Here is a 16,818-nt window from a genome sequence, read left to right on the forward strand (position 1 = left end):
TTAAGCATATTCTACATATCGTGGAGAATTTACTGGGAACTTCTCGGCTACCGTAATAATGTGATATCGTATGTATTACAGTGAACATCTGGAGTCAGTTACGAACATGACACCGGCCCAAAATACGGACAGAACCAATTACCTTGCGTCCAGTTTGTGGGTCGCATTGTGAACCCCGCAGTTGTTTAACTATATACAGTATTTACAAGCAGGATGGAGAGGTTTCTTGAATGTTTACGAAGTTGACCGTGGGTAATTTCTTTGATACCCATCACATGCTGTGTGTCCCTGTCAAATTCTTAAAGGGAGATCCGTGTAAAACGATGCTATGGTATGTAAAGGCTAGAATTAGAATTTCCAGCATGCCAAAGGATCATGACAACACACTTCCTTTTACAAAATTTTGTCGATTATTAATTATCTCAAGAAAACATACCATAACGTATTGAATGTTGTGTGGATTTCTCAGGAATGACAGCGAACATATTATGTTTTTGTCTGCAGCGCAACAGGTTTATGATATATTATCTACTCTGAAAAATAACCAAGAATAACCAAGATGAAGTATCCAATGAGTTTAATTTCGACTATGCCGTTTTTCGTATCTTTATAGAAAGTGCCACAACGTGACGGAAATCTATGGTGATGGGGTGGGGGGGGGGGCTCGAGAATGAAAGAGGAGAATGAAGTTTAGGGAGAAGGGTAATGATAATGATAAATCCATGTGAGAATGGTTTGAATAGAACACTTATATTTCTATGTTTTGTATGTCGCCAAAGACTGTCAAAAACATTTAGCCTATATAACCTTATCTATACCATTGTATATGTTTTTTAGTACGTTGCTAGTTTTAGACTAACCTTTATCTGCATATTATAACTCAGGATTGAAGCCGTTATGTTGCTGTTAACTGTACAGGCAAACCAAACCTAGAACAATATTACAATTTTGAAGATGAGAAAATGCTTCAAGAGACTCCTACAGTGAAGGTTAACTATTTTATGTTCTTCTCAATAAACATTGAAATTTTCCAATTCGTTGAACAGCATTATCTTATGACCTTTTAAATATATATATAAATATATATAAATATATATATAAATATATATATAAATATATATATAAATATATATATATATATATATATATATATATATATATATATATATATATATATATATCTTGAGCCTGAATGTTAAGAATTCGGACGAAAAAGGAAGAAACCGTTCTTTAAGTGGAATTTCATGATGTGTTGATCGTTAATAATTGTCCTCTGAGCATACCACCCACCCCACATGTAAGAGTCTGCCAGCTGTCAATTTGATCCAATGAATGTGATGTTGTTATCAGTTTTCTTTCAAAGGGCTTTCCGGCATGCGATATCGTGAAAACATAATCAGGTCCTGAAGCTAGATGTTTTTCCAGACATTAATTCCCGCTAAATCTGGGTAATGTAGAAGTAAGGAAACAAGAATGGGACTGTTTTCTTATTCAATCTTGTTTTATCAATCTTTAAGTCCACGAGTGTAAAACCGTTTTCGCTGTTTTTAAACCAACTCAGAATCGCATGGCCAGATCGGCTTTTGATTTTCACTGGGGTGAGGGGGAGGGGCGGGTGAGGAGGAGGAGGAGGAGGGAGGGTAAGGGGAGAGGAGGGGGCAGGAGGCGGGGTGACACCCTACATACTCCATATTAACTCCATTCAAACCCATCTAACAAAATTACAACATTTTCTTTAGAGCAAAAAAAAAAACAACTTTATTTCCCCTCAATATTATCACAATCACTTGACTGTTTACAAGTAGCCTATTTAAGTTCATCTTTCTTGTTTTATGACTTCATTGCCACTTGATGACCTCCGAGGTTTTCTATTCAGAGATGGGATAATTATAAAGGCTGTCTCTTTCAATGTCAGGGGACATATTTATCTGTTCTGTTTTGTTATCTGTTCTGTTTTGTATATAGTATATTGGCAATTATGGTATGCAAATACTGAGGCCAGTATAGCAGCCTCTTGTTGCCGGTGAAACATTGCATTCATATATCACAACAACCTCAGCCTACTTTCACGTCGCAACTAGAGAGATAATGTAACATGCAACTCACATATCGTGTTATCGTAGGACATTTTAACTATATTTCTTTTCATGGGTAGTGGCAGAGGAGTGAATCTGGTTGTAGTGGCGAACGGGCGGAGGAGCAGCGGGGGTAGGGGATATGTGACTTTAATTTGACATGATAAACGACATAATTACCTCAAAAGGTCCACACAACATGAATCTTCTGTGCATTCCGTAACAAACGGGTACTTGTAGTTTATCCCCAAACGGTACTTTCATGCCAAGGGAAAAAAGGGGACTTTCCAGAGCTTTCAAAATGGAGTGGGTCACGTTGCCCATGTGCCCTATGCATCGACTCGTCGTCCTTAGACAGGCACTTTTCATCATCACCACCACCACCATCATAATCAACACTATCACTATCACCATCACCATCACCATCACCATCACCATCACCATCACCATCACCATCACCATCACCATCACCATCACCATCACCATCACCATCACCATCACCATCACCATCACCATCACCATCACCATCACCATCACCATCACCATCACCATCACCACCATCACCATCACCATCACCACCATCACCACCACCATCACCATCATCACCACCATCACCACCATCACCATCATCACCACCACCACCATCATCATCACCACCATCACCATCACCACCACCATCACCACCACCACCACCACCACCACCATCACCACCATCACCACCATCACCACCATCACCACCATCACCACCATCACCACCACCATCACCACCATCACCACCATCACCACCATCACCATCACCACCACCATCACCATCACCACCACCACCACCATCACCATCACCATCACCATCACCATCACCATCACCATCACCATCACCATCACCATCACCATCACCATCACCATCACCATCACCATCACCATCACCATCACCATCACCATCACCATCACCATCACCATCACCATCACCATCACCATCACCATCACCATCACCATCACCATCACCATCACCATCACCATCACCATCACCATCACCATCACCATCACCATCACCATCACCATCACCATCACCATCACCATCACCATCACCATCACCATCACCATCACCATCATCATCATCACCATCACCATCACCATCACCATCATCATCACCATCATCACCATCATCATCACCATCACCATCACCATCATCACCATCACCAACACCATCACCATCCTCACCATCACCATCACCACCATCATCATCACCATCATCATCATCATCTTCACCATCACCATCACCATCATCATCATCATCATCACAATCATCATCACCATCATCACCACCACCATCACCATCACCATCACCATCATCATCTCCAACACCTCCATCACCATCATCACCACCACCACCACCATCATAATCATCACTATCACTATCACCATCACTATCACCATCACCATCGTCATCACCATCACCATCACCATCACCATCACCACCATCACCATCATCACCACCATCACCATCATCACCACCATCACCACCATCACCACCATCACCATCATCACCATCATCACCATCATCATCACCATCATCACCATCATCACCATCACCATCATCATCATCATCATCACCATCATCACCATCATCATCACCATCATCACCATCACCATCATCATCATCACCATCACCATCACTATCACCACCATCATCATCACCATCATCATCATCTTCACCATCGCCATCGTGATCATCATCACTTTTATCATCACAATCATCATCATATCATCACCACCACCATCACCATCATCACCAACACCTCCATCACCATCACCATCACATAAGAAATCCAGTTTTCATACAGAAAAACGTCAAACTGTACGATAAGTGTTGTAGTGTAACTATTCACACAGAATAAAATCAAGCAACTTTGTAACTTCATGATAACCTTCTGCGATCTTTAACAAAGTTTGGCAAAATAAGTATAGGCCTCTTCGCACACAAATTAATTCATTTTACTATAGATTGTCAGCCGGGTATTGCTCGCTTAATCCCGATAAAAAACAAATGAATTATTTCCCGAACAATAATTAGCGAATCTCTTTGAATTATCCCGAAAATTGAGTACTTGGAATAAAGTTCATTATGAATTATTAAACTAATGATAACATTGTTAAAAATAAAATATGTTGGTCGTTCTAAGGCACCTTAATTATCACGATGGTAATCTACGTGAAGGTCAAGTTGGTTCAAGTTGGTACAGTGATCCCACGTGACACCGATTAGCAGTGGTTGCCTATTTATGAGGACAAACATGTTTCGATCCTTCAAAATATGTCAGGATTTACGTCACATCACATAGCGGTGATTACCAAGAACATGTTATAAGATCTCAATATAGGTTAGACTTTACGTCATACCACCTATAGCGTACGGTTACCAAAAGATGAACATATTTTAATGTACGTTAGGTCTTACGTCAGTTGTAACCTGATTACGTGGTGGGAAACATTGTTTCGATATATAAGATCGAAAGCAAACAGGTTTACAATGACCACACACAAACCAAACATTGTACACATGAATATTGCAGTTTTGGACCAACCAAATCAAAGTGACGTAGGTTTTCTAAGGTTATTTCTTGCAGGGTGTGAAATTTCCAAAATAATCCAATATATATTTAGGAATGTTAAATTAAACCAATGAAGGTTCTCGGTGAGGGAAAATGTTTTGATGTAACCTGTTAAGGTCGTCTGATTGCATAAGTTACGTCTTCGTTATTCAAATTTATAAAATAAGTAGGGAGTAATAACTAATGACATTTAAATTCTTAAGACGAAGGTTGCAATTCTTTTACAACGGTGACAGAGAAATAAAATAAATAAAAGAGTTTCTTAAGAGTTATAGGCGTATAATTCATAGCAATTAAAAAGTTTTTGAAAGTGCAAGATTATTTCGGTTACAGGAAATATTAGATTACTTCAATCTTAGTTAAGAGAATTGGGAGTGGGGTGGTGGGGGAGGGGAGGGAGGAGAGGCCGTCATATAAGAGGGCTAGAAAGGGGTTCGTGTGGAATTACCTCTGAAAATTTGGGGTTGTTTGAAGTAGATATTGCATCTTCCTAAGATTTAGATTTCAGTTGTTCGTGCTTTCACCAAATCATTTTATACCGGTTGGTGGGGGGCGGGGAGGGGTGTATCTAAGTGGACATGGAGTGAGCGGGTTAGGGGCGAGGGGGAGGGGTGTATCTAAGTGGGCATGGAGTAAGCGGGTTAGAGTGGGCTTATTGTTGGGGCTGTTCCAGCAATATAGGATCGTTTGAAGTAAAGAATGAAGCTCTCCAAGTTTTACAATTTTCAAATATATCAAAGGTACTAACAAAAGTTCGCGTTTTAAGGTCACATAGACCTTTGACCAGGTATCACATGATTAGCATGGTTTTAAGTTTATTATATATGAGGACTCCTGCATAAGCGGTGTACTTCTTTATTAGTTAAAAAATATACGTCCTTTGCATGTATTGAGCCCCGTTACCCTCTCGTGTGAAATGTATTTTACCCTTTGTCCTATATTTATTACTTAGATTTTAAGAATATACTTTGCAACACCATAGCATGCTGTTACTACTTTGTAACACCATAGCATAGAACTAACACCGTTGCAAACTACTAAAACCATAGCATAATTTTACTCACTGACTTATAAACTAAATCGTCCAACTAATGTAGCTGTTTTTACTATATACCGCTATAAGTAAACGCACTGACACATTCATGTCACTTTCAACTATTCGTATCATATGAAAATGTTTAGCAAAAAGACTCCACAGTTTTCCACACATGTAAAACACAAAATACAAAACCTTTTTACTCACCAGTAAACACAATTTCCTAAGCTCTTCTTTGAAGACTCAAAGTGCTCTAAAATTGCATGAATTGTCCCAATGTGTTCACCATCTATACATACTTTTATTAAAACACTTCAAAATGAATAAGCCACAAAAGCCCCCCCCCCCCAAAAAAAAATAGATGCTAATTAGGTAACATATCTGAAAAGATGTTAGCCATGGCGCTTTAGAGCATATTATCTGAGCTCTTTGAGAACACTCGGGCGGATTGATATCGACCAAATATATGCAGTATGCCACATTACGGCAATTATATGACACATATTTTTTTTAAAGGAATACTTATTTTCAAAACCTCTGTGAAGGATTGGTACCAGCCAGATTTTTGTTTAATAAAAACATGATCTACCTGTGTATGAACACGCATGAGCAGAACCGTTGCCATGGCAAAACTGATAGCTATGCTGGCAATCTTGGTCAATGTATACCTTTCTTTATCGACAATTCCCTGTTGACTATATATGCTTTGATGAGCAACGGACCACAATCCTATAACCCAGACAGTCACAGCCTGTAAACGAACGTTAAAACAAACTCATCATTAAAGATTGATTGCAGAAATATTTGTTTTTGAGATAATTGTCTCCCTTTTATTGTTTTTCGGTCTATCTGTTGATTATAATCCTCTTAAACACACTGAGAAAATTGAATGATATATCAAATATTAACAGTAATCTCTCTAAATGGCGGTGTTTTCGAGTTCAATATAAGTTTCTCTTTTTGTTTTTCTTCAGCCGATGATTGACGATTCATCAAACAATATTCTCTTGCTTTGTTTTGTTTTGTTTTTTCTTTTACCTTTTCTTATATTAAATGAAATATTCTTTTCTATAATTAAGTAAGTCACTTGTTCACGCACCGATGACAAAAAGGGAAAATAAAATAAGAACAAGAAGTAAAGAGCAAGAAAATTAAAATGAAATAAGTGATGCGTGCAAAATATATTGCAACTTCTACATAAAACGACTCCTTTATCTTGTTACGATGATTAAGCTGTCACAACGTTTGTACGGTTACCATGGTCACAGAGTTGTTATGTAACAAGCGGTGTCTTAATCTTGTCAATAAACAGGCTCCATTAATATCGCATTCTAATTCTTAAAGAATCTTAATGTATTCTTTAAAGTAGCGAAACTTAAAAGCAACATTGGGAAAGAAAATTGAACAGGGCTTTACTTTAACAAAGAAAAAAAAAAAGGTATCGATGATTTAGAACTCATGTCACTTTGAATGTACTGTTTAACATCACACGTTGTTAAAACATCTGTTTCATATTTTTTTTTTACGGTTCGGGAGATCAAAAGTTACAGTTTCAAAATCGGCTTGACTGATGACACGCGGCGTTAACGCGACGATCGGTAAATTTAAAAATAAATTAATCGAAATGTTTATAGATAATAAATAGCCTATATGTGATACAACGCATTTCAAAGAGAATCTTAAAGTTTTGTTTTTACATATTATATACAATAAATGGCCTTTAAGATACATAATACAAAATATCAAACGGCTGGAATGTGGATAAGCATGGAAGTTGTGACAACTCCCTGATCTACGCAAGACAATTGGGATTATGTTTCTTGAATGAAAAATATCAAAAATAGATTAAAAGAGTATTCCATTGTTGGAATTAACTCTGAACAAAGGGAATATACATTTCTAGCATACAGGTGCACTTTTGAATTCAATTCCCACACTCACTGTTTGCGAGATATTCAAGGTTGAATTTAAAAAAAAATTGTATACCAAAAGTGCATGAATTGAAGCAAGCGTTGTGGCATAGATACACATTAACAACATTAACTAATGGTCAAAACAAAACAAAATGTGAAAAATGAAAATTTGAGCCCAAAAACAAATCATTTGGTTTCAGTTTGCAACTATGACATCACACCTGTTTGCCCCAAGATCACACTGACTGAGTATAGCATAAAGTGTAAAATAATGAGGTAAAGAAATATGATTCTTACATAACCTGTAACACAATCAATTACATCATAGAGCGAGCCTCTACATTAGAAAGATCCCATGTTACAGTACAGAGCCAGTGTAAAGCCGACCTCTGTTGTATTGTTTTTTGCTCACAGACGTCTTACGAAAGGTTTGTAATATAACTGTCGAAGAGAGTGTTTTGTTTACCCCCGTCACACGGTTCCTCTTTAAATAGTCAACTGATGCCGATATATATATATGGTCCCGTGGGGATAGCACAAATAGTTTGACAACCGTTTACTTATTTGACATCTCCCCAACCGAATAGGACAATGAAAAAATGCCGAACTTTAATTACAATTTTATCATGTCATCTCGAGAGGATGTATCCTTTAAACAGGATAGTTTAACGAGATTAACATATGTGACATCGAATAACGGAACAGATCAACATGCACTTCTCTACGTTAGTTCGTAGTGTGTTGTGCTAACATAAACGAAGACTGCTTTTTAATAAAGACTTGAGACTTGAGTCTGCGTGGGGTAATGGCGTCTATGGGACGCGAGTTATCATACTTTAAAGGGATATACACTGTTTAAAAAAAAATACTTAAAATAACAATCATCTCTGCATATGAGGCGACGCATATATATAATCATGTCATGAATATCTCCCGAAAAAAGTTTTACTCCTGTAAATTGGGGAAAAGTCAAGTTTATAAACTCATATTGATGAAACTGCCGAAACTGTCACATATTTTTTTTTGGACGTGTTATAGTCATAAACCTGGAATACATCTGAAAGTATAATCCATTGTTTTGTTTTGTTTTGCCTTAAGTTGATATTTAATATAAATGGTGGGGAAACAAATTCCCAACATTGATGGTACAATTGTATATGTGATCATTTACCGTATGTTGTATACTGTTGTATAGGAGCTGTGATAATTAATTAACCTTATTTACAAATATAACAAAATACATCATCATACGACAATAAACAAAAACAAACAGAAATGACTGTATATATATAATGACATATACAGCCATTTGTACTTCCAGTCTTCAAATATACACACTTTAAAAAAAAAAAACACAAAAACAAAACATAAACAAGAAGGATGCCGTTATACCTGCAATCAAAGTAAAAGACTTTATTGCTGGTCGTTACAAATATAAAATCGAAAAACAATATCTTGGAATATCGTATTTGCATTTTAAGGTATAAAACTGTACCAAAGAAGAATAGGTTAATTAAATGCAGGACAGGAACCTGTTAATCTTGAAATAACTGTTTGTTGGTTATTTGTTATTGAATTCCGTTGAACGAAACATCAACAAGGGAAATACGTAAATTAGACCTACCCTTGCTGACGGCCGACACGATACCGCTTTTTTCCCCCATTCTTCTGTTTTGATTTTCCTTCTGCTACTTCATTCTGAAGCCGAAAAACAATTTAAAAAAAATTGCATGATTAATAATGATTCTTTCAAAATCCGGTCGGCCCTGAGGGTTTATTCATCATAGAAGTGAATCAATCATATCAAAGCTAATATATATAGTTCGACATAACTGAATACGCTCACTTTACGTCACATACATATTGCCCTTCATGGTACATCTTGCTTCGTTTGCTTTCAAGTATATGAATTTTATAGCTCACAAAAAGGCTGTCAGTAAATCTCTGAATGATTGACCGAGTAAAATTAGGGAATCAAATACTGGTTTCCTCTACAAACTAGTGAGTTCACTAAAATAGCTCATATATATATATATATATATATATATATATATATATATATATATATATATATGTATATATATATCAGCGGCCATATATATATATATATATATATATATATATATATATATATATATATTTATATATATATATATATATATATATATATATATATATATATATATATATATATATATATATATATATATATATATATATATGAGAAAACGGTACATGTATAAACTGCGGAGAATATCAACTATTTAAGCATCTTCCTTGCCGCCATTTTATTGATTGTCAGTCAAAACAGGTCGTTGCAGTCGTTAACGATTCGTGAAGAAATTCAATGAAAAAACATGCAAAACAGGTCGAAAGTCTTGACTTACTGAAGAACAAAATTAATAAGACATTTAGTGTTGTCAGCAAAAATCTCTGTATTCATTCCCTGACAGGAAATCAATTCAAAGATTTGTTGGAATTGCGAAGGAAAAAAAATTGCCTCCTATGACGTATATTGTCAACTGGAATCAATATTGATATTTCGGGATTATCATCAAAACTGACATAAACGGCTACAAATTCAAACAAAATATGACAACCTTTAATTGTTATAGGCTTGTTATATTTGGCCAGTTACCGTAAGAATTGAATGATATATATATATATATATATATATATATATATATATATATATATATATATATATATATTGGTACTTTCATAGAATGCAACCAAAAATTGTCTATGTTGTCAGGCGAAAGGTTTCTACAACAGTTTAAGAGTTACTTAAAATGTATGTATGTAATTGTATGTATGTATTGTAGATCCTCCTGCAAGCAGCAACTCGCGAAGAAGCCTCATTGACTCATCAAAGCCGCAAGCTGACCGAAGTCAGTCTCATAGATTCATATTTAACTTCCATGATTATGAATTGTAAACAACTATGTAACTGGACGACATATACATTAATCTTGGAGTGACTTGAACTGGGGACCTTATGATTGGAAGGCACCGGCGTTAACCACTGAGCTAACACTCCTAAAATGATTCAGGATTGAAGGTAAAGCAATATCTATTGATTTTGAGATCCCTCTTTTTGAGTGGAGATTGATAAACGTTCCATGCAGCCCCCCCCCCCTCCACCCGACCCATAACAGTGGAGCTCATTATCGTGTAAAGCCAATTAATTTAATTTCAAACGATCAAGAAAGTTTCCCGATTTTGCTATTTGCATTTGATAAATACGATAATAACATGATATTTCTGGGCGACGAAATGTTGAATATCGAATTAAATTGGTTTATTTCTTGCTCGGTAACCGCCACATATAAAAGGTGAAAATATCTATGACGGCATTTGTTGGATCAATGTTACGTAATACGTTATACTGTTCAATAATGTTTGATCCAAAGCAAAGATTTCCCACATTTGAAAAGATTATTGTTAGAATAGAGTTAAATATATCGATTTCTTTACCATTGATCTGCCATTGTTGAGGCCAATTTCGTCAATCTTGTCAACTCTCGGCATGCGCAGCATATTGTGTGGCAATCCTCATTATCGATATTCGTAACACAATATATACGGGTTGCATATTGTTCTTCTTTTGCTGAAATAAAAAGCGATTAAAGCGTTATAAAAGTGAATGATTAGATTTTTCACTTCCGTGGAGCTATAAGCAATGTCTAGTGAAGTAACATCCGGACGGTGTTGTGTGGGTTCAAAATAATGAGGTTAATATGTATTGTTCGATACAGGTGAGTGAGGTGACAAACGCCTACAGTGGAATTACGACCTTCCTTGCCGGTTTCGAACCTCTGCATGGACATACAATCAGCGTCCATGGCCTAGTTGGTTAGGGTATCCGCGTACAGAGCGGGAGGCCCGGGTTCGAATCCCGGTGGAGGCTGGAAGTTTTTTCACTGTTCTTGATTTTCCAACTCATTACGATTTTCAATTATATATATTCATTTGCCTTTGTCGTTTACCTCCATTTCATTAACATAAAGTCTGTTCAAAGTATCTTTTTCGAGATCCGTCTTCAGGAATCATAAATGATTTCGAGTTGGTTAGCATCATGTTTGATCTCTAGAGTAAGGCAAAATATGTCACCAAAAACAGAACTAGTATTGTTCGATACAGGTGACAAACGCATACAGTGGAATTACGACCTTCCTTGCCGGTTTCGAACCTCTGGACATACAATCAGCGTCCATGGCCTAGTTGGTTAGGGTATCCGCGTACAAAGCGGGAGGCCCGGGTTCGAATCCCGGTGGAGGCTGGAAGTTTTTTCACTGTTCTTGATTTTCCAACTCATTACGATTTTCAATTATATATATTCATTTGCCTTTGTCGTTTACCTCCATTTCATTAACATAAAGTCTGTTCAAAGTATCTTTTTGGAGATCCGTCTTCAGGAATCATAAATGATTTCGAGTTGGTTAGCATCATGTTTGATCTCTAGAGTAAGGCAAAATATGTCACCAAAAACAGAACTAGTATTGTTCGATACAGGTGACAAACGCCTACAGTGGAATTACGACCTTCCTTACCGGTTTAGAACCTCTGGACATACAATCAGCGTCCACTGTAGCCTAGTGGTTAGGGTGTTCGCGTACAGAGCGGGAGGCCCGGGTTCGAATCCCGGTGGAGGCTGGAAGTTTTTTCACTTTCCTCTGTGAGTAGCGCCGACCAGCCGATTCGGGTTTCATGGCCTAAGGTGTAGTATTGTAATTGGCCAGAGAATGAAGATGAACACAAAATAAATCCAGAGAGGTGATGGCATTTTTAACAGCGATATATTGAAAAGAACTTCTTACAGTAAGGTTGAGTGTGTTGTACTGGATGTGTTGTACAAACATGAGGCTACGCGGCCCTGAAGCCTACCATCAAGAATGTTTTTTTTCCGACAGCAACCAGACTAGACTGTCCTGTCCCACCCAGGTAATGCATTTTATATAAATCCCTTAAAAATACGTGGAAATACCACATGTATACAAATGATGAACTTTACCCTACAACTGAGCTTAAGACATAATACACAAAATCTACAGTGCATTCCTACCATCCTCGAACAATTGTACTCCTTTACAGAGATGAATGTGATCACGTGAGTATCCCTAGAAAATATCACATGTGTTACATCACAATGCCCAGGATAAGCCTGATACCACATGCCGATCCATAGGAGCAGCCCCAAAAGCCATAATCTGCCAACAATTACAACTGGTTTACTTAATGCCAGGAGAGATAAAACCCCTATATAATTCCAAGGGGATTTAAACTATCACAATGGTTCCACACCGTCCACACAGAACTCCCATTGCTCCACAACTTTACAGTAACAGCGTTACACTATATATATAAATAAATATATGTACATTTAACTCTTGCTTCCATGATATCAATATACGAACTTTATGATTTAGGTTGGGGCGAGGGGTGGGGTAGGGGGTGGGGTAGGGTTAATAGTGGTAACAAGGGAAAGGACAAGGGGGTAAGCAAGTAAATAAGAATAGGAAGAAGGACTGGATAAGGGAAAGGGGGGACGAAAGGAAAATGGGAAGTGAAGGGGGCAATTGAAATTAAAAAAACTTAGTGCCAAGATGACTCATTGGAAAAAATATACCCGATTTGTTCTTCTCTTGCCAAAAAATATATTAGTAAGTTTATTTTAAAAACAAAAATTCAACTATAGATCTAAAACTGTCTGGTATTGTTACGTCGTGTCACTTATCCAATGACGTAATAAAGGCCATGACGTCATCGGCTATACTGAAGAAATCGGCTAGACTGAGACTCGAACCATATATATAAGAACACACGGCTTGTGTTCTTCCAGCTTGGTTAGATCAAGTCTTTGATAAGGCATTCTGAGTTGGGTGGGGGGAGGGGGAGGGGTCAATAAGATAAAGAGGGTCACAATATTCGTGTCCAGCAAGCAGTTACTGATCTACACGGTTATTCCTACCATTCGACTGCAAGTTATAAATTCTGTCATTAAAGGCGTTGAATTATAGCTGGTAATACTGCAGTAGGTTTGATGGTTTGGTACTAGTTCATAATAATAGCACCATCAGCGAGGCACTGTACCGCCGTTATAATTAACATAATGGGAAACGCATCTATTTCGGCTAAATCGGGGGGCATTATCCCGCTCCCAACCCCCCACTCCCCCCCCCTTCGGCTCCAGCCTGGCCACAGAATTTGAGATGGTCGTTATGAACCGATTTCTCTCCGATTCAGGAGATCTTTGCTCTCGACAACCGGGTACTCGACGTCACTGAACTGTCAAATTACGTCCTCGATAACCATATACTTTTTAATTTTCAGAAATGTTGGTCCAAGAAACGAAAAGAACAGAATTTTACTCAAGTTGTGAATATAAAAAAAAGAAGAAATTTATTGTCTTTTGTATGTGCATGTTTTCAAGTATTTCAACAGTTTCTATTGTACAAATAACAAAACAGGGTAGGACAATGTTGATATAACAAAGGGTGTATAACTTACACACGTTTCTTGTTTCACAAACGTATATATGCAAAATATGTGATATCGTATAGGTGAGACTGAAAACAATTAACTTAATGCCTATTCTTATCTGTCAAGTTTTTTTTTCTATGCATTTGCGTGTGTATCACGTGACCGTTGCAGATCCCTACGTCATGCGCAATACGCCGTTGTATTCATGAACGTCCGTGCACAATATAGAGGGCTGATATACCTCCAGTCGTTGGTTATCTTAAAATTTCCAATGATTTCCATTATTTATAAACAACACTTACCGTAATATTTCACATGTTTTTTGTTTTTGTTTTAATTACATACTTGGTTTTAACAAAACATTGAATTAAATTTCAGACTATCATTCATATAGACAATTGTTTCAAATAATAATGATAAATAATTCCATGATTCTTATCGGTGGGTATACAAGATCGTTGAAACTTATAGTACTGACAACAACTCTTCAATCTTAAGACTACAAAATACATCATCTCATTAAGTAATACGCAGCTTCCTTGCCCTAAAACGTTATTCATTGCAACTAGGTTGCTTCTATCACACAACATTTTCCCTCCTTGCTGTTGATTTTTTTTTTAGCCAAAATGTCTCTCATCCAGGCCGATGTTATATTATAGAAATAAATATATCACTATAAGTGTTCTGCTAGTAATTGCACTTGGCTTCTTTTGAAGAAAATTCGTTTGTTTTCTTTTTGCATAGAAAAGAAAAAGAAGAAACAGAAATGAAAAAAATGACAAAATATAAAAACCCATTAAAATGAAAAGTTTGATAATTGATAATGACATAATAACTGAGCATTACGTTTTTTTTCCGCAGGATTTGAATCGACATTTCTTGCGATATTTCATATACTACAAGGAGCAGATTAGATGCAATAAATAGAGGACGTGATTGCCTATTCGTAAAAGACTTCCCTTTACATAAGTCAAAGGAGCAGCGTACGTAATATCGTCACCAACTTCCGAAATATTTTACCCAAAATGTTTAGTCAAGATCAGACCAACAATTGACCAAAACTGACACGTAACCCCCATCTAGTTTCTATTTAAGTAACTGAAATGTTTTCAAGAGGTGTCACATTATTATTTATTGTAACATTAATGTAACGAAATAACAATAATTTTAACCAAATTTGGCAACATATAGCTCGATATAACTCGATATATAACTCGATAAAGTTACTACATTGATATAACGGAAAAAAGGTGACCAAAAATACATTCCAAAATGTCAACGTTTTTGCTAGTTTTAACATATTTTTATGTCAATTATGTTATCGTGAAAATACTAATTGACTCATGTTGTATATTACATAATACGGGCCGAAATCGTGATGTAAAATAAAGAGAATAATAAGAAACCGACAAAGAAAAATTGCAAAAGGAATCACATGAGTGTTTCCACAGCATATAAACTGTTTTCTTGACACATTAGAAAGACCATGTAACAATCCGTTCTCAACAAAATTCATGTGACCTTACCAAAAAAGTACGTCCTACATTATTAAAGACTAAATCTTTTCAGAAATTTTCACTGTTCAAAAAGAATTGATCAAAATTTGTGGAAAATAAATATAGTAAAGTAAATGTTGTATCTTGACAGAACTTGAAAGCTTTTTTTTTTCCTTCTCTTTTTTCCCCTTAATTTTTTAAGAAAAGTAGGAAAGGTTACCCACTGAAAATTTGTTTTTGCTTGGCTGCATGTTCCTAATATTGGAATATATATCGATAAAAACTTAATGAACTCTGTCCTATCTATAGAGGTTCATGCCTATATCTAAATCAGTCGGGGTGGTGAGGGCTTAGAATTCAGCCCTCGACCGTTATTGCACACACCTTCCCCACATTCACAGCCACCAAGTGTGACTTTTTCAAAAACGAAATGTGTTTTAATACTTTAGAGCCCTGGTGTTCAAAGTAGGGGCTCGCCAAAACAAACCAAAAAAAAAAAAAAAAAAAGAATTTTGACAAAGGCTATGTGTGGAGAAGGAAAGGTGGATACTGTTGTACATAAAATTACTTCAAAAGTTGAAAATGTAACACCATCATTTGAATCAAATCAAAACCTTTAATCACATACGCATGTCTCATCGGGGAAGGGTATACCTTATCTCTTTTCCATCTAGTACTTCCATCAAACGAACCTCCTTTCAAATAACCAAAAATGTTAGTTTGGCAGAAGGCGGCCAGGTACGTCTACATGAGCTTAGATATGACTATAATATTATACAAACCTCCCAGCACCTCTTCAACAAAATAAATGTTTTTCTTAAAGGTAGCAAATGAAGAAATAAAGGTTTTTTAAAGGCTTCAAACAAGAAAATAAAGGATTTTAATGGTCCAATATGAAGTTAATTTGTAACATACTCACCATCTTTGCCCATTTTTACATACTCTGCGGCCCTAATTAAAAATACCTGACTTACATTGACTGTTGTTTGTGAGTCTGTTTTGTATTACTCAGTGCATGAATAATGCCTGGCTGTCCACAAAAAAAAAAACACAATGGCCAATGGTTAGCATGACACGAAATATAAAAGTTTTTAAAGGTTTTAAAGACTATTTTTGAAAAATAAAGAGCTGTTTTTGAAATAAATGTTTTTTTATTGGTTTCGCTTGGGAGGTCTGCATTACACAAATGGTACAAAGGTGTCCTAT

At 36.4% G+C, this 16,818-nt stretch overlaps 1 long non-coding RNA gene across 1 annotated transcript; it reads right to left on the reverse strand.

The window, feature by feature from the left end:
• Positions 1–9,084: 9,084 nt before the first annotated feature.
• On the reverse strand, positions 9,085–13,797 carry LOC139981240 (uncharacterized). Its single transcript, XR_011797817.1, has 3 exons — positions 12,187–13,797; positions 11,111–11,243; positions 9,085–9,331 (listed from the first exon to the last, which is right to left on the reverse strand). It is a non-coding gene; the product is annotated as an uncharacterized lncRNA (long non-coding RNA).
• Between the last annotated feature and the right edge of the window lie 3,021 nt (positions 13,798–16,818).

The sequence above is a fragment of the Apostichopus japonicus genome, chromosome 15, assembly GCF_037975245.1.
Source record: "Apostichopus japonicus isolate 1M-3 chromosome 15, ASM3797524v1, whole genome shotgun sequence".
Taxonomy (NCBI): domain Eukaryota; kingdom Metazoa; phylum Echinodermata; class Holothuroidea; order Aspidochirotida; family Stichopodidae; genus Apostichopus; species Apostichopus japonicus.